Source organism: Aquarana catesbeiana, linkage group LG10 (genome assembly GCF_042186555.1).
Source record: "Aquarana catesbeiana isolate 2022-GZ linkage group LG10, ASM4218655v1, whole genome shotgun sequence".
NCBI lineage: Eukaryota > Metazoa > Chordata > Amphibia > Anura > Ranidae > Aquarana > Aquarana catesbeiana.
The window spans coordinates 132,769,487-132,792,067 of NC_133333.1; the positions used below are offsets into that span (position 1 = coordinate 132,769,487).

At 44.4% G+C, this 22,581-nt stretch overlaps 1 long non-coding RNA gene across 1 annotated transcript in view; it reads right to left on the bottom strand.

The window, feature by feature from the left end:
* LOC141110904 (uncharacterized) overlaps nt 1–22,581 on the bottom strand; it is an 89,485-nt gene that overhangs the window by 43,527 nt on the left and 23,377 nt on the right. The window lies entirely within an intron of this gene.

Sequence of the window (22,581 nt, forward strand, 5' to 3'; positions counted from 1 at the left end):
GCTGCTGGTGCTGATGCAAGGGAGGGGGTGCCATTAATTCACGCATCTGCTAAAGTGCAGCACATTTCTCTGTTGGTCTGGAACACACATACCCCTGCCACAGAGATGGCTTAATTAAAAACATTTTTTTAGACTATACAATTAATGTTAAGCACCTTAATAGAAAGAGTGAACCCATAGAGAGCAAGTAACATGGGTTGGCTACCCTTGTTTAGTCGGTTCACCCAGCTGCCCAGATTGGGAGGGAAGGGGTTAATGCTTGTGCTGCCTTTTCTTGTGGATTTTTCCTTGGGGGTCCAGCCTCCCTCTTGTGTGAGTGAACTGGTTCCTGACTGGCTCACGCAGATATACTGCGGCACAATGGCTCTCCTGGGTAAAATCCCCATATGGGTACATCCTTCCACTTAGTGGCCGCCAGAGGGCCGCGCGTGCGACTGTTGCATGGCGGGGGAACCAATGCGCATGGCCAGCAGGTGATCATGCGCACAAACGCCAGTACGGGGATTTGTGTGTGTAAACACACAAGTCCCTGTGCTGTCAGGGCAGAGGAGACATGTTGTTTGTTCCTACTAAGTAGTAACAGCGATATGTCTCCTCACCTAGTAAGTCACATCCCCATACAGTTAGAACACGCTGAGGGAACACACATTTAATCCCCTGATCGCCCCCTAGTGTTAACCCCTTTCCTGCCAATTACATTTACACAGTAATCAGTGCATTTTTATAGCGCTGATCGCTGTAAAAATGTCAATGGTCCCAAAAAGTCAAAAGAGTACCATCTGTCCGCCACAATGTCGCAATACGACTAAAAATCGAAGATCACCGCCATTACTAGTAAAAAAAATAAATAAATAATAAAAATGCCATAAATCTTTCCCATAGTTTGTAGACGCTATAACTTTTGCGCAAACCAATCAATATACTCTTATTGTGATTTTTTTAATCAAAATATGTAGAAGAATATATATTGGCCTAAACTGATGAAGAAATTAGTTTTTTTTAAATTTGGGGATATTTATTATATCAAAAAGATTCAATTCACAATTGTCACCTTTTTTTGTTTATAGCGCAAAAAATAAAAACCCCATGGGTGACCAAATACCACCAAACGAAAGCTCTATTTGTGGGAAAAAATTATGCAAATTTCGTTTGGGTACAGCATTGCATGACCGCGCAATTGTCAGTTAAAGCAATGCAGTGCCAAATTGTAAAAAGTGCTCTGGTCAGGAAGGGGGGGAAAACCTGGCTGAAGTGGTTAAAGGGAAGCCTGGATTTTAGAGGGGGACCAAGAACAATGGGACAATCTATAACAAGTGAGGACACCTGGAACAGGCTAGAGTGAGAAATATCACCAGCACACCATGGGTCTTCAAAATGGGTCCAAAGCTTTATTCCGTGGTCGCAACGTTACAGAGCCTCACAGGAACCCTTCATCAGGCATGTGACCATAATCATCTGTTTGTTGTAACAATGTGATCGCTGAATAAAGCTTTGGACCCATTTTGGAGACCCATGGTGTGCCGGTGACGTTTCTGGCTGGAACTCATGGTTCCAGCCAGTGGACACTTCAGTACCCATTTATACACACAGCCACATTTACGGGAACGTATGCGTTGGGATCCTAGAATGGGCTAGGGATGCATGCACAGAAACTATGCCTTAAAAAGATTGCTGGTCAGCTTGGAACACCGATCCATTGGAATGTTCCCATGGACATGAACTCCTTTGTTCGAACTACCTACAGTGTGAGCTTCTCCCAAAGAAGCTACACCCGTAAAGGTTACCCGAGGAAGCCATAGTTAAGTTTAGTTAGGAAAATGACGTTGCTGCTCTTTGTACATATTCTGCCAAAAGTTCAGTAAGTTGTTTCCACTGCTCAAAGCCTGGTCTGAAGTTACTCAAGGAGTACACGTGGGGTCCTGGCATCTATCTTAAGAACTAAGGTCTGAAATAGCATATCGGTGTCTGAAAAACATCATTACAACAAGAGGGTTAAATTGCAAGGAAGTTGCTATGGGTATGGCAACCCGTCATTGGCATCGTACCTGAATAGGTGACGGGTTCCCTGGTAGTGAAGTGGTTCTATGTTAATTTACATCGAAGTTAAGGACATCTATACCTGGTCACTTGGTACGGAACAAAAAAGGGTTAAGTAGAGCACACATGAGGTCTGCGCTGTGCTCAACATGACCCAATTCTGTCACTGCCAGTTAGGTAACAGAGGTACGGTGACTGGTGGAGTGGGCATAGGTTCTGTATGCCCCTCCTAATGCAACACATACAGTAAATATAGAAAATAATCACCCCCTTTGAAATAATCACATTTTGTTACTTTTCAGCCTCCAATGAAGACAGACACAGTTTTTGTTTTATCCAGCTGTATTTACTAGTGAAATCTATAACATGTCAGAAAAAATAAAAAATGGAATCACTGAGTTGGAAAAAGCACCCCCCCCCAATATGTCAGTATTTAGTTGAACCACCCTTTGCTTTAATTACAGGCTTTAGTTTGTTGGGCTATGTCTCTACTAACTTTGCACATCTAAACTTTGCAATATTTGCCCACTCTTCTTTGCAGAACTGCTCAAGTTCAGTTAAATTTGATGGTGACCATTTGTGGACTCCAGTCTTCAAGTCATTCCACATATTTTCAATTGGGTTTAAGTCTAAGCATTGACTATGCCATGCAAGGACATTCATATTTTTCTCCTTCAACCTGTGTGGTCATTTTTGCTGTGTGCTTTGGGTCATTGTCTTGTTGATAGGTAAACCTTCTTCCAATTGACAACTTTCTAGCAGAGGGCAGCAGATTTTCCTCAAGAATTTGACAGTATTTTGCCCCATCCATTTTTTTTCTATCCTGACAAGTGCTCCAGTCACTGCTGCAGAGAAACACCCCATAACAAGGTTTACCACCACGCTTTTGGTGAGCTATATTGGATTTTCACCAGACATATTGTTTGGTGTTGAGCCCAAATAATTAAATTTTAGTCTCCTCTGACCACCTTAAACGCACCTTGAAGATTCTGAGGCCACATTGCAAAAGGTGTTATGGTCAGATGAGACTAAAATGTAATTATTTGGTCTCAAACAGATTTGTTTCCTTTACATCTCAGATGTACAATATGATAACATCCCCTAGGCTTTTTTCAGACCTAATGGGTGGGAAGGAGGCACAGAAAAGAAAATGATAGCCATAATATGCTAATGGTCATTCTATAAAGTTGCCAGGAATTGCCAAGCCTATATGACATGAAATATTACATCCAACTGAAATATTTAACTACTGAATTTAGCAAGGACTGATACTAGTCCACAACTTTGATGTATAATGGAGTGACATTTATTTTTTGCTGCCGATTTTCAGTTCATGCATTAAACCACCATATATATATATATATATTTTATTTCTTTTGAAATGGTAGGGATACAGAATATGTCCACCATTCTTTTGTATATAGTTGTTATAATGAAAAGTCAAGCTACTGGCACTCTTGGTTGTGATTTTGTGTCAACTGAACCTGTATGCTTTAGTAAAATAGAACGTATTATGGCAGAGCTAACAGGGTTATCGCTGAATAAGAATGTGCTTTGTTACTGTGTGCAAACTATCAATTAATGTCATCAGCCATTTCAGGCTGGGAATTGGCAGAGATGGTGCTATCATAAGAGTATAATAACTTTTACCCTGAAAGAAAGCATGCTACTAATACCTCTAGATTATTAGCTGGTACGTATTTGTTAAAAAAAAAAGCAAAACAACAAACAGACAAAAGCTGATAACCGCACTGTCTCTCTAGATATCTAAGGAAAATTCTGAATTATGTTGTGCATGAACTACAACACATGTACCACAAGGGAGCGCCAAGCCATCCATTTACTGTGAAAAAATACAACACTGCCTTCCTAAAACAATCTTCATCACAATTACAAAATGTACATTAACGTAAAAGGAATTTATTTGTAACAGTTGTAATAGTTTAAATCATTCTTGTATGCCTAAGTGTCAAAAGAAATGCTATAGTTAGTGCTTGTAGCTTGTTAACCTTTGATGAAAGCAGAATGTTAACCTAAAGACAGTTTTTGGATTATTTAATACAGATGTAAGGTTTAAAAACATATTCATGCCTGCCAAAGAAACCTGATTTGTTTTAAAAGGTTGCTTAAATTAGCTTGTTAATGGTAATGTTTTAACCCTAAGCTTTCTGCTTTACCAATAAAAACAGAACTGGCACCCTAGAGATGTATAAAACAGCCAACAATTGCTTCTTGTGGCAAAATGTAATAGGTAAAAATATGTGCGGATGTAACCTTGCTGTAAACTCCATCCTAAACGCACAATATAACCAAAACAATTAACTCTACACCAACCTACCCTAACACTTTTTTTTCCCCAATACTTTATTTCAAAGCAACACACGGTAAGTACAGAAACCCTACCCTAACACTTAACCTAACCATACAATTTTACCTCTAACCTAACATTTAACACTTAAAACTGATGCAGGTTTTTATGAGCATGAACACCCTAGATATTTGTAATAGCACCACATCCCGAAAATAGGCAAAACAACAATAGGAAAATGGGATTTTAACGGTGCAAGTAATTGGAGCACAATATGAAATATAGTATAAAAAATTATTTTTTTTGATAGACAAAATAAGAATTTATATATTTTAAAACCAAAACACAAGAAAAGTGGAGATACAGTATTGGCTAGTACATTCATTTGTATGCAACAGCAGTGGTGGATTCCCAACATGTTTCGCCCATAAGGCGGGCTTCCTCAGGGGATGCTGGTCGTGTGCAGCGTACAGAGCCTTCTATATCTCCTAAGCAACAAAGGGGAGGCCAATAACTGCCGGGATGACTGACCGCTACAGACAACTATGCGCTAAAGTGACCGTAGATGGGTCACTGTGGGAACCAGGAGACATTTGGATATTCATTCTGTTAATCCAGATGTACTCTTCTGACCATTTGAAGCTAAATGGCCCCTGACATTAGTCAGCTACTGACACTACTGCTTTGGTCTTTATCTACCATCTACGGTCACTTTAGCGCATAGTTGTCTGTAGCGGTCAGTCATCCCGGCAGTTATTGGTCTCCCCTTTGTTGCTTGGGAGATATAGAAGGCTCTGTGCGCTGCACACGACTTTTCTTGTGTTTTGGTTTTAAAATATATAAATTCTTTTGTCTATCAAAATAAAATAATTTTTTATACTATATTTGATATTGTGCTCCAATTACTTGCACCATTAAAATCTCATTCACCATACATACGAGGTGTGTCTAAAAAGGTTGGTGAATGGTATTCGCAGACAATCAAAACAGAAGATACAAACAAATGACCTTTATTGGCTTTCAAAATAATCGCCATCTTTCACAACACACTTTGGCAACGTTCATAACGCTTCTGGAAACTGTCAGCAAAGGCCTCCACTGTCTCACATTTTTGGACTGCTGCCACGTCCACAAAACATGTGCCTTTCATGACGCTCTTCAGGTGGGGAGACAGAAAGAAGTCCGCAGCGGCCAGATCATGGGAGTACGGGAGATGATTCCATCGATTGCCACTTGGATTTCAGATCATACTGGTAGCACCAGGTCTCATCCTCTGAGACGAAGGTTCACAGAAAGGATGGATCCGGGTCACACATTGCAATGAAATCTCAAGAGGTTTCCATCCATTTTGCTTTCTGTTCGTCTGTCAGCTTGTGCAGCACAAACCGGGAATATCTTCTGCTTCCTTGCTAATGCCCAATTCCTCCTCCATCAATCGTAGAGTCAGTTGCTGATCTTGTGCCAGCATTTGTTGCATTCGTTCGAACATGTCTGGGGTTCTGCTTGTTGAAGGCCAACCCGCACATGGCTCATCCTCAGTCGTTTCCTTCTCATTGCAAAAGTGTTTGAACCAGTGGCGGCCCGTCTATTAGGGGCGCCGCCCCCCTAATCCATGCGCCTGGCCCCTAATCTACATGCAGGGCACTGGACACATGGATTTCAAAGGTGTTTTTTTTTTTTTTTTTTTTTTTTTAAGCACAGGGGCCAGAGGAGCACTGTACCCTGAGCCCATCCAGTTGTGTGACAATAGCAAGTTAATATTTGCTGTTGTCTGCCTGATTTTCCTCCCGTCCTTCCGTCCGTCTCCCACGCAGGGGGGGTGAGCTCCGCCTTCCCGTCCATCTCCCACAGGGGGTGATGGACACCCCCCACCGTCTTCCGCCCCGGGGGGGGGTGACGTTGGTTTGTCCCCCCCCTCAAAGTATTGAGCACCAGCCACCACTAGTTTGAACCAGTCGTAAACACATTTTCTGCTCATGGCTTCCAACCCGTGCACTTGCTCTAACATTTCATGAGTCTCTGGTTTCCCCAATTGGTAGCAGAACTTGATGTTCACTCATTACTCCATTGCACTGTGACCCTACATCTCACACTGACTACATTTGATTGCCCGCAGTGGGTTTACCCTGATGGTCATGTGTACTCCATGCCAGCTGGCGCTTCTCAATGTGTCTCTGGATAGTCATGTGCATGCGCATGCACTTGGCCCATGTTGTCATTGAGATATCGGACCATACACCTAACTTTTTAGACACACCTCATATATCTTACATGTGGTATCCCTTTAGAGTCTAGCAGCTGAAAATCACTGTACTAGGCACCATATTCCAGAGATCTCCACTAACTTCTGGATCCAGTGCTGAGCAGCTGCCCTGTTACATTTTGAACACAGGTGCTCTCTGCATGGGCGCCATTCAGAGAACACTTTGCATCTTCTCAAGGAATGTAAAGCATTCTCTGATTGGATGAGGTAGAGGTCATAATGTCACTGCCCTGCTTCTCCACCTCATCCAGTCAAAAAACACTTTGCTTTCATTAAGAAAAAACAAAGTGTTCTGTCACGGTCTAGGATCTGTCTCGGAGACCACTGGCTGTAGCAGTAGAGGTTCACAGGTAGTCAGCTGGAAATATACATGCAGATCTCCCTAGCAGATGATGCGGGCTCGCCTGAAGCACAGGGCCTAAGCACTAATTGGTATTCACCAGTACACCTGATGGTGGAGATGGGTTTTTCTGCTTGTTAGTACCAGGTCGCGGTCCTTGGGGGTGGAGCCAAGGCAGTCACGTCCTCATTTTGGAGAGCTCTGTATGCTCGCTCATATGAAAAGTTGTAAGTGTGCGCAATCTATGTTTTAATAAAACTTTTAAGGATTTATGCGCTATGGAGGCTTTTACTTTTATATGCTAAATGTGATTGCGGTTATCGTGTGGACACCTTGGGTGGTATGAGAGTGACAGCTTGGAGGTCTGGAATTCTGTGGCACAGTCTATTAATACCAGGAATCGATCTGAGTGGAGTGGAACAGCTTGAAGGATTGAAACTAGTGTGTTTGGGCCTTGTTTGTAGGGCCAAACATTCTGGTAAGAATCCTGTTAGCATACTGGTGTGAGGTGGAGGTACACTGAAGTTACTGCAAAGAGGCAACAGATGATCAGCATTGGCTTATATGAACTTTTTGGAACTAGTCATCTACACTATGTTCACTGCACAAGTCACTTTGTGGTGATTGGAAAGTGACGCAGTGGTGAATAGGTTGTAGGAGATCCACTTTCATTCACATACAGTATCTCACAAAAGTGAGTACATCCCTCACATTTTTGTAAATATTTTATTTTTATCTTTTCGTGTGACCACACTGAAGAAATGAAACTTTGCTACAATATAAAGTAATGAGTGTACAGCTTGTATGTAGCAGTATGTTCCCCACTTGGTTACTTAGCAATCCGCCAATCACTCTGCTGCCAGACTCCCATCTATCAGTTAAGACAATGAACAGTCATTTGCACAGTTTTGTTAAGTTTATTGCAGGACACAACTTGGATGGGAGAAGGGATGATATGAGATGCCCATAGCATTTAGCATATTATAAGATGTTATTCAGAGGCCTTGAGCTTGCACAACTGGATACACACCTTGCTTCCCCAGTCTCCTTCCTTTGAATAACTTCTCTGCAGACTATTGCTCCTTCCTTTCTGGTACAAATCCTTCACTAAAAAACTACTGACATACTATTTCTTCACTTCCATTGGAACAAGAAAGAATCACTCTGAATAATTCCACCTTGCAGACCGTAATGATATTGCCTCTGCGAATCAAGAACCAGAGGCCTACACAGCCTCTCCCCGATGGCTCAATGAAACAGACAGCCATACAGTCTTTTGGAAGGTATTACCAATGTGCTAACCAGACCAGAGATATCACGTTACCTCCCCCCGTTGGCCTGACACATGGCAATAGGCAGACTGCTGTTCCCAGCCAGTCCTTCACTCTCAATGCTGAGTTCCCCGGCCACAGCATTCTGCACTACTCTTGATCGCTTCTCTTTCCTTGTTCAGTTCACACTGACCTGTTGCTATTTGGCAGTTCTGTGTCCCTGATCACAGAACGCTGATCTACTCTCTGTCGCTTTACTGCTACTCCCTCCATACTGATCTTGTCCAGTATACAAGTCCTGTGTTCCCCGGTCACAGCAGCTCGATACCTTTTCAGAGATGAAGATCTTATCTACGGCTCCCTCGTAGCGGTTCCTCCATCCCTCCTCCGCGCTCGGCGCATCCCCTCGTGGGGATGCCTGGAACAGCAACTCAACATTCCATGCTGTCTTTCCTTGCACTTCAGAACTCCTCCTTGGCAGCATGTGACCTCAGCTTATATGGGAGGCCTGCACCCTGCCAATACCAAAGGGTAATTGGTCAGAGCTCCTCACATGAGCTGCCTGCCACTCAAATCTCAGGTCCAACCTCCCTTCCAGAACAATCTGTCTGAAAGCAGGGGAGGCACTTCTGAGTCAGAGCGCAGGTGGCCACACCTCCCACTACACCAAACACTCCCAGTCCCAAACCAAAACAACCAGGCCCAGCCTAAAGCAGAGGCCTGGCTAAATGTACCCGTGGAAACAGTAATATAACTGCGCTAACCCAGTTGAAAGGAAGAAAAGCTACAACACAAAAATGTGACTAATATTTAAATGGAATCATGTAAAAATGTAGCGCTAAAACAAAAACATAATAAAAGACATATATAGAAAAGATAGTGGTACAATAATTCATGGGTAATGACCCATCATGTTGTGAGTATGGATAACGTGAATAACAAAGTCCCACAGTGCACTAAAAGGTGAAATCCAGTGTAAATGAAAAAGCCTTCTGGTGTGTAATTCATCAACATGGAAATCTTGAGGTAGGAAGAGATTAAACACTGTTACCGGAACTGGTGGATTCGGATGCCGGTGACACCAAATGAAACAGGCTTAGAGATCCAAATGGATGGCTGTCCTGGAAGGAGGTGGGGGGGCTGGATCTCAAAGGACATCTCCCCTTGGCTGGAACAGCTACAGTAGTATCCACCATCCAAGAAGAGTCATACATACTTCAGCTGCCCACAGTTAAAATGGAGAGACTTAGTGGAGGGAGATTTCTGCAGCATATTTGGGAAGTACAGAATCACAGTATATATAGAATAATATGCAAAGTGTTTGGACGGATGCTGTAGAATGTTTTTTTTATTACAAATGATGTTAGCAGACTGAAGTTCCTCTTTAAGTAGTGGATGTGTGTGGAGGATTATATTTAGAGAATAAGGTTATCATTTCACTTTAATTTCACAAATACTGAAAATGAAAATAGAAAGCAATAACACAATGGCCAACACAAATGTGCACACAATACGGAGAGTTATTTCTCTGACTCATTCTTCCTGAAAATATCCATTACCTAAGACAAAATTATATTATTTTTAAGGGAGGATCTTTTAAAATTATTATTGTAATATTTAACCAAAAGCAGTCTTGAACTGGCCTTGATACTTTTACTTGCTTGCAATTTTTTTTTTCATTTTCATTCACATGTTTTATCTGAATTTGATTTAATCTGAAATGATTCCATGACCTGCATGCTAGCCCTGGTTCACATTGATGATACTTTGAAATCGCGCTACTTCACTTGAAGTAGCGCGATTTCAAAGTAGCAAGGTCAGAGCGATTTCAGGTGCGACTTGATCTGTGTGGCTCCATGCACAGATGTCTATTGAAGTCGCACCTGAAATCAGCAAGAGTAGTGCAGGAACTACTTTTTCAAATCGGTGCGGTGCCGCAAAATTTGTGTTGCAACGATTGGAACAGTGACATTGCCCCCAATAGGCTGCGACTTGTCATGTGATTTGATCTCTCAAATCGCATGACAAATTGCTCCAATGTGAACCTAGGCTTAGGCTACTTTCACACTGGGGCAGTGAGTGCGTCGGCGGTAAAGAGCTTTTTTTTAGCGTCCTGCCAGCGCACCACTCCAGTGTGAAAGCCCTCGGGGCTTTCACATTGGAGAGACAGCAATGGCTCTTTCAGGGCGCTTTGCAGGTGCTATTTTTAGCGCTGTAGCGCCTGCAAAACTCCCCAGTATGAAAGGGGTCTTAAAGAGAAAGCCTAAAAAAAAAAAAAGAAGAATAACACCTGTCAAATCAGCAGTAACGTCAATCGTACAGCTGTCGCTAGTATCTGACAGTTCCAGGTGTGTCAAATGCTGCTTCCCTGCTCCATGCTGTGGATCCACCAACCAGCTGCTTCTATACTACAGAACACAATAGCGACTTAGGAGCGGGTGGGTGGAACCACCACACTGTCATACTGAGAATCCATAAGCCTGTGTAAGCTACACTATACAGTAGCTTGAAAAAGTATTTATACCCCATTGACATTTTCCACATTTTGTCATGTCACAACCAAAAATGTAAATGTATTTTAATGGGATTTTATGTGATAGACCAACACAAAGTGGCACATAATTGTGAAGTGGAATGAAAATGATAAATGGTTTTCAACATTTTTTACAAATAAATATCTGAAAAGTGTGGTGTGCATTTGTATTCAGCCCCCTTTACTGTAATACCCCTAACTAAAATCTAGTGGAACCAATTGCATTCAGAAGTCAAATAATTAGAGTCCACTTGTGTGTAATTTAATCTCAGTATAAATACAGCAGCTATTCTATGAAGCCCTCAGAGGTTTGTTAGAGAACCTAAGCGAACAAACAGCATCATGAAGGCCAAAGAACACAGCAGACAGGTCAGGGATAAAGTTGTGGAGAAGTTTAACCACTTCAATACCAGGTACTTTCGCCCCTTCCTGCCCAGGTCAATTTTCAGCTTTCAGCGCTGTTGCACTTTGAATGACAATTGCACGGTCATGCTACACTGTACCTAAACAAATGTTTTATCGTTTTGTTCCCACAAATAGAGCTTTCTTTTGGTGGTATTTGATCACTGCTGGAGTTTTTATTCTTTTGCGCAACAAATAAAAAAAGACCAAAAACTTAAAAAAAAAAAAAAGTTTTTCTTTGTTTCTGTTATAACATTTTGTAAATAAGTAAGTTTTCTCCTTCACTGATGGGCACTGATAAGGCAGCACTGATGGGCACCGTTGAGGTGGCACTGATAGGTGGCACTGATATGAAGCATTGATGGGCACTCATAGGCGGCACTGATGGGTACTTATGGGTGGCACTGATAGGTGGCACAGATGGTCACTGATGGGCACTGATATGTGGGCAACGATGGACACTAATGGACACTGATAAATGGCACTGCTGTGCATCACTGATGAGGAGACATCTGGCAGGCAATAATAGTTGGCACTGACTGGCAAGATGTGTGGGCACTTACTGGCATCTTTTGGGCACTTACTGGCATCCCTGGTGGTCATGGGTGGCATCCCTGGTCATCCATCCATTGTTGTTATCCCTGGTAGTCCTGGCAGCATCCCTGGTGGTCAATTGTGGGCATCCGCAGGGGAACTGAGCTGATAAACAATCAGTGCAGACCCCCCCTGCCAAGAGAGCCGCCAATCGGTTAATGGCTCTTCCTAAATACACCATGATCAGCCGTGATTGGACATGGCTAATCACATGGTAAAGAGCCTCCGTCAGAGGCTTTTTACCGAGATCGGTGTAGCGGTGTGTCCGACTGACACACCGCACCACTGATCAGCGAGCGTGCTGGCAGTTATCCTGAAAGACATCATATGACATCCAGTCAGGATAACTGAAAGTGGTTAACTGGAAATGGTTAAAGCAGGGTTAGATTATAAAAAAATATCCCAAGCTTTGAACATTTCACGGAGCACTGTTCAATCCATCATCTGAAAATTGAAAGAATATGGCACAACTGCAAAGCTACCAAGACATGGTCGTCCACCTAAACTGACAGGCCGAGCAAGGGGAGCATTCATCAGAGAAGCAGCCAAGAGGGCCATGGTAACTCTGGAGGAGCTGCAGAGATCCACAGCTCAGGTGGGAGAATCTGTCCACAGGACAACTACTAGTCTTGCACTCCACAAATCTGGCCTTTGTGGAAGAGTGGCAATTGTTGAAAGAAAGCCATAAGAAGACGTGTTTGCAGTTTGTGAGAAGCCATGTGGGGAACACAGCAAACATGTGGAAGAAGGTGCTCTGGTCAGATGAGACCAAAATTGAACATTTTGGCCTAAAAGCAAAACGCTTTATGGACTGTTCAGATACAGTAAGCTCAAGCTTTTAGAGCACCAGTATGGGATTTGGAGGCATGGACAGATTGGGATGAAGAATTTAGAGATTTAGATGCTAGGGGCATCAGTCCATATCTTGGAGTGTGGGCTTGCACTGGTTGGAGATTGCAATGGCAATGTTGTAGGATGCAAGTGTATCAGCCTAGGATGCAAGATTTTTTAGGCTGAAATTTGAAACAGGATAAGTTCCCTTGGGTACTTAATGTGGGTCAGGCAGTGGTGGCAGCTACTGTACATATCCTCCTGGGTCTAGACAAGCATATGTTCAGGTGAAAGCTGATGGCATCAAGTGTTCTTGTGGTTTATGTGAGTGTAGGTACCAAATGTCCAGAGGGAGTTAAGTGCCAACATTTGAACCCAGTGAGTCTATTGAATTACACATACAAATACCTAGACAATAATACTAATTTGAAAGGGCAACTCGAATTCCAGCTAAACTCTCCTACACCATCATCAAAAAGTAAATAGAGACTCAGATCTCATGTTGTTTTTTAGCCAGGCGTCTTTATTGTAATGCATACTGTATATTGATGGAAGGTCCATCTGCCTATGCTGAGCAGAAACATTATAGGCTCTAAGGAGCTAGTTAAAACCCAAGTCCAGCCTCAGCCATTTATAGTTCAACTGTTGCATCCCTTGCTTGGTTCAAAAAGATGTGTTTCTAAACGTTCTCTGCCTTTAAAGTATGCATGGCAGATGACATATACCTGCTGTGTGTGACGCCTAGCATTACACAAGACCGCTGTTAGCTACTGCCTGTTGCTGACATGCCCCCTGGACTACAAGGGGTTGTTGTAAGTATGTCTCCTGTCAGAGTACAAAATGTAACTACTATGTAACACCCACTATAAAATTATTGATGGTAGCCAAAGCTTTTCACCGATCACATCATGCCTAGCAACATATATTCAGCATCTGTGTACTCCAAGAGAGGTATGGTTTGCGATTATTCTGCAGACCACTACTATACCCAAAGTTGCTCTGACTGCTTAGCTGCATCTCATACAGGCAGCCCACACCCCTTCACTGTCAAGTGTCAGCTTCCTTTCACTCCTCCCATTGAGTAACTAGTTCATTGCAGATTTGTATTATGACTGAAAAGCCTCTCTCAAACATTTTGGTTGTACTCCAGACTTTGTCACCTCTCCCTTGCTTTAGATGTAGAAATGTGAGGTCAAGCATCGCTTAAAAATGCCAGTAAAGCCCCTACTGGGGTGAAATAATGTTTTATGAATATGTGATTGGTAGCAGTATGCAGCCTTACATTTCTTTATTTCACCGGACTGCATGGGAGGACAAGGAAGCCTGCATGGTCATGTGACCACATTTTATTTTCTCCTGTGTTAAGAAACTGTAACTCTACTGTTTATTAAAGTAAAGGCAGCAGGCAGTAGGAAACATAAAAAAAAATACAAACTCATGCATGTTGTATTTTGGCTATAAGCAGGGCTTTTTTTTCACGGAGAATAGGTGCAGGTACCCCCCCCCCCTTCTGAATCACCCCTTGTCTTTTCCCCCTACCCACCTTTAAGCACATCTCTTGGTACCACCCCCTAGCCACCTCCAGGTACCACCCCTTAGAGAATACAGAACCAAGTATCATTTATTTTGGTGCTAAGCAATTTGTATGGAATTTGTATGGAATGTGTTATTTATAACAGGACAAGCAGTAAAATAGATGCCTCCAGCAATAACAGACCCCACCATCAACAACAGATCCCCCAGCAACAATAGATGCCCCCATTAAAACAGTAGATCCACTTCAGCAACAATAGAACCCCCCAGAAAAATATATCTCCTAGCAGCCAACATCAGTTGACCCTTCAGCAGCCAGCAACAATAGACCCCTCCCCCAACAACACTAGACTTCTCCCTCAATAGTAGATCCACCCCAGCAAGAATAGACCCCTACATCCTCAACAGTAGATCTCCCCGCAACACCAGACCCCTCCCTCAACAGTAGATCCACCCCAGCAACAATAGACCCCTACCACAACAGGCAATCACTACTATAGACCCCTTCCAGCGACAATCAATCCCCCAGCAGCCAGTATCAATAGATCCTCTAGCATATCCCAGCACCCCTTGCCATTACATACATGCAGTGCTAGAGGTGCCAGAACTGCGTTCACCCACATTCCCGCTGAAAAGAAGCCCTGGCTATAAGTAACTTACTAATCACCTGTGATTCTAATAGGGTACCTAAACATTCTGTTCTAATCACATTCACTGCATGGGAAAAAGTATTGGATATATATTGGCCATGCAAATGCACAAAGTGCAATATGGAACAACACCCCTTGGACTTTAAGGGCCAGTTCACACCATCGAAACACAGTCCGGATGCGTTCCAGATGCTTTCTGCATGCGTGTTTTTGAAGCGTTTTTGGTGTGTTTTTGATGCATGTCCAGTGCATTTTTTCCGCCACTTTTGTCTTAAACTTAAATAAGGACATGTGTGTTCCGGGGCTTTCTTGATGTTTTTTACAGTGTTCCAGTACAGTCCAGTGTAGGAAAAATGCAGCACGTTATACTTTTTTTTCTGGAACTGGAATGCACTGGAACTGCAAGCACTGGTGTGAACTATGCAATTAAAGACCATATAACCTCCATGCATTTTTGATGCAGAAAAAAAACTCACTGGACTGCGTGAACTGGTGTGAATTGGCCCTTAAGGCAGAGAATTATAAATGGAATGCATTTCTTTAAAAGGCAATTATGACCCTTTTATTATTACAAATTATAAAAAAAAGAGAAAGCTGGGCACAAGGGCCCTAGTTTTAAATAAGACACTTATAACAATTAAATAATATCAGCTATATACTATAGTCAGTCCATATGAGTTGTTATGATGCATCCCAACATATTTCAGAATTATTTTCCGTCTTCAGGAAAGACACTGGGTACTTTATCCTTTCTAGAATACAAATATAAATGATCACCAATCATTACAATATATCTAAACACATTAAACAATTTAGGTTCATAAAATATACATCAAAGTATAATTTAGGCTGTTTTTGATACTTATAATCAATCAATATACAAAACACCAACACACAATCAAGTGGATCAATCAAAGGATCCCAAATGGATAGGGCTGGAGTGCAAATCCCCCACTGGATGAGCAAGTGAACACCCAAGGTGGACCACCATGTAACCACAAGGTCCACCCACAAAAGACAAATTGCACCAGTAATGAAGGTGGTAATGTCTGGAAACTAATATAATAATAATGACCCTTCTGTGGTCACTCTATTCCTCAAATTAAGGTATCTGCTTGGAATACTCAGAGGCCTACCAGCGTTTTATTCATATCCACATATAACCGGTAGGTCCATCTGTGTTTCAAAATATTTCCTAACTGTAAAGTTGTATTGCTAAAACTAATAAAAAGTGTACTTTTGTATACCTATATTTTGACAGATGTAATTAGTTTTAATCAAAATTTCAAGTAATTAATTCCTATTTTGTTGTTTTCTTCACCATTTTCTTGTAGTAATCAATTCATACAGCACTCTAGAATCTCCTGAAAAAGCTCATTCAAAGCGAAACATGTAGAGCGGTAGTGTCTGTATCTGTATATGAACTGAATTTGAAATGCAACAAGGAATTCAATTACAATAATAATTTTATTGTTATTAATAAAATATATTTTTATAACTAAAAAACAATATTTTCCTTTTTTTGACACCTTTAAAGTCCCGCAGTTTCCCTCTTTCCATGTATTCCTTTTTAACATAGAAAATAATTACTCAACTAAAATAATAAATCAACACTAATAGGGGGGATATATATTGTGGTAAAGCCACATTGGTTCAATAAAAAAAAAAAAAATCAATAATGTACAGACTGACAACGGTAAGTATTCAAAGCTCAAGGCTATGAGTTACTGCAAATTTGCCATACATAGCAAAGCTATCTATTGTGGCCAAAGGTTCCCCCAAAGGAAAAATTAGCAACTTACCATTAGAGAGTTTTATACACAGGTAATAGTGTTTGAGGGGTATATGTATGTATATATATATATATATATAGCCCATATGGGGAATCAATCCCCTGGTGTTAGAGGTGCTGGGCGTTTTAGCGCCAAAAGTCGCCACCGAATGGTGAAGCGAGGAAAGGCGGGATTGGGGCGGTCACCCGACACGATGACACGCGACACAGCCCCACCACATAGACGGGACAACGTCACGTGCCGCCACATCGCCTCCGCCAAAAGTCCAAGCGGGGACACCTGCAAGTCCACATCAAATTACCCAATAGGTGTGTGTTTCATCCAAGACACTACATCAATTGCAAAACTCCTGACGTGGTATATCTACTTCCCTGTAAGTGTGGATGTTACTACGTCGGGAAAACGAAAAATGAGTTTTGGAAGCACATATATCGACGCCTTGCTAGCATACGCAAACGCAATCCAGAGTTACCAGTGGACCGCCATATGGCTCTTGTTCATGTTGACTCTATCCCACAAGTACAATTCATGACGTTGGATCATATCCACCCCAAATACAGCGGTGGCGATTTCAATAAAAAACTATTACAATGTGAGTTGAGGTGAGGTCAAAGATCCAAGGCCACCTCACCACCAGGCCTCAACAAGCCATTTAACTTCAAGCCCTTTTTACTTTCACATCAGGGGGCTGTCTATTGAATCTATAACACAGGCTGTACCATTTGTAACTCCATCTGCTCTCAATTCACATTCCCAATGTTTCATCTCAGTGCCTCTGTCCTTTATGACGTAGTCTTTCATTTTGTTTTGTCTTTTGTTTTTGTTCTCCTTTGTCCTTTTTTCACGTTTATTGTTCTACCATTATAAATACATGTCACAATTTATTGTCAATGATTGAGCTGCTGTGTGTATCTCGATACACTGGAGGGCACTGTGGGACCTGTTGTGCTCTTTCATGTGCCACCTGGTGTGTGGGCCTCTGCCACATCCGTTATGCTGAAGCAATACTGTTTGGCCGGAGGCTTGCCCTGGACTTGCAGTTGTCCCCGCTTGGACTGTTGGCAGAGGCTTCACTTCCACCCTTACCGCTGCCTTTCCGGCGCGGCTGGGAAAACTACATGCCGGCAAAGCAGTGGCGCATGACTTCGTCCCGTCTATGTGGTGGGGTTGCGCCGTGCGTAATAAAACTCTCTGATGGTAAATTGCTAATTTTTCCTTAGGGGGAACCTTGGGCCGCAGTGGATAGCTTTGCCACGTATGGCAAATTTGCAGTAACTCCTAGCCTTGAGCTTTGAATACTTACTCTTGTCAGTGTGTACTTAATATTTTTTTTATTGAACCAATGTGGCTTTGCCACAATATACTGTATATCAAACTCCTTATTATTTATGAGTTACTATTTTAGTTGAGTGATTATTATTATATTCATTTCCAGACATTATCATCTTCATTGCTGGCAGGGCCGATCTTAGGGTCACAGACGCCTGGTTGCAGAAATATTTCTGGCGCCCCCCACGTGGGCGCGGTCATCTTGCCAACTCCTCCCCTTTACAAATGTTTCTACGGCAACGACTCAAACACAGAGATGTTCCCCTAAGAACTCTTCGCTACCCTGGGATCCTCCCATGATCTTTTAACAATAAAGTAAATACAGGAAGAGCGTACACTAATGAGACCTGGAGCGGAGTCTCTCTGATGCACACAGAGAGGGCTTCTGTTAGAAAGAGCCCCCAGACATAGTACAGGAGATGGTCAGAGACTGCAGACATAATACAGGAGATGGTCAGAGACTGCAGACATAATACAAGAGATGATCAAAGACTGCAGACATAATACAAGAGATGGTCAGAGACTGCAAACATGATACAAGAGATGATCAGAGACTGCAGACATACTACAGGAGATGGTCAGAGACTGCAGACATAGTGCAGAAGATGGTCAGAGACTGCAGACATACTACAGGAGATGGTCAGAGACTGCAGACATACCACAGGAGATGGTCAGAGACTGCAGTCATAGTACAGAAGATGGTCAGAGACTGCAGACATACTACAGGAGATAGTCAGAGACTGAAGATATGATACAAAAGATGGTCAGAGACTACAGACATGAAACAAGAGATGGTCAGAGACTACAGACATGAAACAAGAGATGGTCAGAGACTGCAGACATGATACAAGAGATGGTCAGAGAATGCAGACATCATACAAGAGATGGTCAGAGACTGCAAACATGTTACAAGAGATGGTCAGAGACTGCAGTTCCTATGGACGTTAGTAAGTAATGGCCGATCTGCCCTCTCACCTGACCCAGCGATACAACAACGGTTCCTCTGATCAGAAGTCAGCTCACTCTGAATTGCCCGTGGCGACTCCGCTGGGTGCAGCCCAGATCTGTATTCTGGCAATGAGTCCATTCCTTTCTCCACCAGGGATGGCGCCGGGCTGTGTGGCTTTCCCTCATGTGGCGCAGGGCAGCAGGGGTTCTCTCTCTGATGGTGTTCCCTCAGCACTGTCCTCTCCCTCTGGAGTCCTGGGTGCACTTCCCTGAAAGCTTTCCTGGTTCCTGGCTCTCTCTCTCCCATTCAGCGGAGCATGCTGTGTGGGCTGCAGTTTCTGTGTTACAGTGGGGCTGCCAGTCCTTGGGACTACATGTCCCACAATCCTCTTCTTTGCTCCTTTTTTTTTCTTCCCTGGCCGATATGAAGGCAGGGGAAGAAACATAGTGCGCCGCTCACTAGTACAGCAGTGCGCACGAGGAAGAGAGGGAGAGGGGAAAAAAGAGCCCGCGGCTGCAGTGGCGTCACTAGGGTTGGTGTCACCCGGTGCGGTAAAACATGGTATCACCCCCTCCACCAACTATAGTCGCCCCTCAGTAAGACCCCCCTCCACTAAGTATAGACCCCCCTCTGTCAGTGCAGACCCCCCACTAAGTATAAACATCTCCCTCAGTATAGACCCCCAGGACAAAACACCCCCCTTTATCAGAATAGACCCCCCTCAGGACAAACCACCCCCCCTCCATTAGTAGAGACCCCCCTCAGGACAAGCCACCCCCTCCATTAGTACAGAACCCCCTCAGGACAAACCACCCCCCTCCATTAGTACAGACTCCCGCAGGACAAACCACCTCTCCATTAGTACAGACCCCCCTCAGGACAAACCACCCCTCTCCATTAGTACAGAACCCCCAGGACAAACCAACCCCCCCTACATTAGTACAGACCCCCCTCAGGACAAACCCCCCCCTACATTAGTACAGACCCCCAGAACAAACCACCCCCCTCAATTAGTACAGACCCCAGGACAAACCACCCCCCTCCATTAGTACAGACCCCGCGACAAACCACCTGCCCCCTTCCATTAGTACAGAACCCCCTCAGGACAAACCACCCACCTCCATTAGTACAGACTCCCCCAGGACAAACCACCCCCTCCATTAGTACAGACCCCCCTCAGGACAAACCACCCCCCTCCATTAGTACAGACCCCCAGGACAAACCAACCCCCCCTACATTAGTACAGACCCCCCTCAGGACAAACCACCCCCTCCATTAGTACAGACCCCCCAGAACAAACCACCCCCCTACATTAGTACAGACCCCCAGAACAAATCACCCCCCCTCCATTAGTACAGACCCCCCAGGACAAACCACCCCCCTCCATTAGTACAAACCCCCGCGACAAACCACCTGCCCCCTCCCATTAGTACAGACCCCCCCAGGACAAACCACCCCCCTCCATTTATCAGTATAGACACCCCTCAGGACAAACCACCCCCCCTCCATTAGTACAGACCCCCTCAGGACAAGCCAACCCCTCCATTATTACAGAACCCCCCAGAACAAACCACCCCCCTCCATTAGTACAGACCCCCCTCAGGACAAACCACCCCCCTCCATTAGTACAGACCACCCCCCCTACATTAGTACAGACCCCCCTCAGGACAAACCACCCCCTCCATTAGTACAGACCCCCAGAACAAACCACCCCCTACATTAGTACAGACCCCCAGAACAAACCACCCCCCTTCATTAGTACAGACCCCCCCAGGACAAACCACCCCCCTCCATTAGTACAGACCCCTCTCAGGACAAACCACCCCCCTCCATTAGTACAGACCACCCCCCTACATTAGTACAGACCCCCCTCAGGACAAACCACCCCCTCCATTAGTACAGACCCCCAGAACAAACCACCCCCTACATTAGTACAGACCCCCAGAACAAACCACCCCCCTCCATTAGTACAGACCCCCCCAGGACAAACCACCCCCCTCCATTAGTACAGACCACCCCCCCTACATTAGTACAGACCCCCCTCAGGACAAACCACCCCCTCCATTAGTACAGACCCCCAGAACAAACCACCCCCTACATTAGTACAGACCCCCAGAACAAACCACCCCCCTCCATTAGTACAGACCCCCCCAGGACAAACCACCCCCCTCCATTAGTACAGACACATGCGACAAACCACCTGCCCCCTTCCATTAGTACAGACCCCCCCAGGACAAACCACCCCCCTCCATTAGTATAGACCCCCGCGACAAACCACCTGGCCCCTTCCATTAGTACAGACCCCCCCAGACAAACTACCCCCCCTACATTAGTACAGACCCCCAGGACAAATCACCCCCCCTACATTAGTATAGACCCCCCCAGGACAAACCACCTCCTCTACATTGGTACAGACCCCCCAGGACAAATCACCCCCCTACATTAGTTTAGACCCCCCAGGACAAACCACCCCCCTATATTAGTACAGACCCCCCAGGGCAAATCACCCCGCCCCTACATTAGATTAGACCCCCCCAGACAAATCACCCCCCTACATTAGTATAGACCCCCCAGGACAAACCACCTTCTCTACATTAGTTTACACCCCCCTGGACAAATCACCCCCCCTACATTAGTATAGACCCCCCTCAGGACAAACTACCCCCCTACATTAGTAATGACCCCCAGGACAAATCATCCCTCCTACATTAGCACAGACCCCCCTGGACAAATCACCCCCCTACATTAGTACAGACCCCCAGGACAAATCATTCCTCCTACATTAGTACAGACCCCCCAGGACAAACCACCTCCTCTACATTAGTACAGACCCCCCAGGACAAATCACCCCCCTACATTAGTACAGACCCCCCAGGGCAAATCATCCCCGTCCCTACATTAGTTTACACCCTCCGGACAAATCACCCCCCCTACATTAGTATAGACCCCCCAGGACAAACCACCTCCTCTACATTAGTACAGACAGCCCAGGACAAATCACCCCCCTACATTAGTTTAGACCCCCCAGGACAAATCACCCCCCCACATTAGTACAGACCCCCCCAGGACAAACCCCCCCTACATTAGTACAGACCCCCCAGGACAAATCATCCCCCCTACATTAGTACAGACCCCCCCGGACAAATCACCCCCCCTACATTAGTATAGACCCCCTAGGACAAACCACCCCCCCTACATTAGTACAGAGCCCCCAGGACAAACCACCCCCCTGCATTAGTACAGACCCCCCCAGGACAAATCACCCCCCCACATTAGTTTAGACCCCCCGAGGACAAATCACCCCCTCACATTAGTACAGACCCCCCAGGACAAACCACCCCCCCTACATTAGTACAGACCCCCAGGACAAATCATCCCCCCTACATTAGTACAGACCCCACAGGACAAATCATCCCTCCTGCATTAGTACAGACCCCCCTGGACAAATCACCCCCCTACATTAGTACAGACCCCCACGACAAATCATCCCTCCTACATTAGTACAGACCCCCAGGACAAACCACCTCCTCTACATTAGTATAGACCCCCCAGGACAAACCACCTCCTCTACATTAGTACAGACCCCCCAGGACAAATCACCCCCCTACATTAGTACAGATCCCCCAGGGCAAATCATCCCCGCCCCTACATTAGTTTACACCCCCCAGGACAAATCACCCCCCCACATTAGTTTAGACCCACCCAGGACAAATCACCCCCTCACATTAGTACAGACCCTCCCAGGACA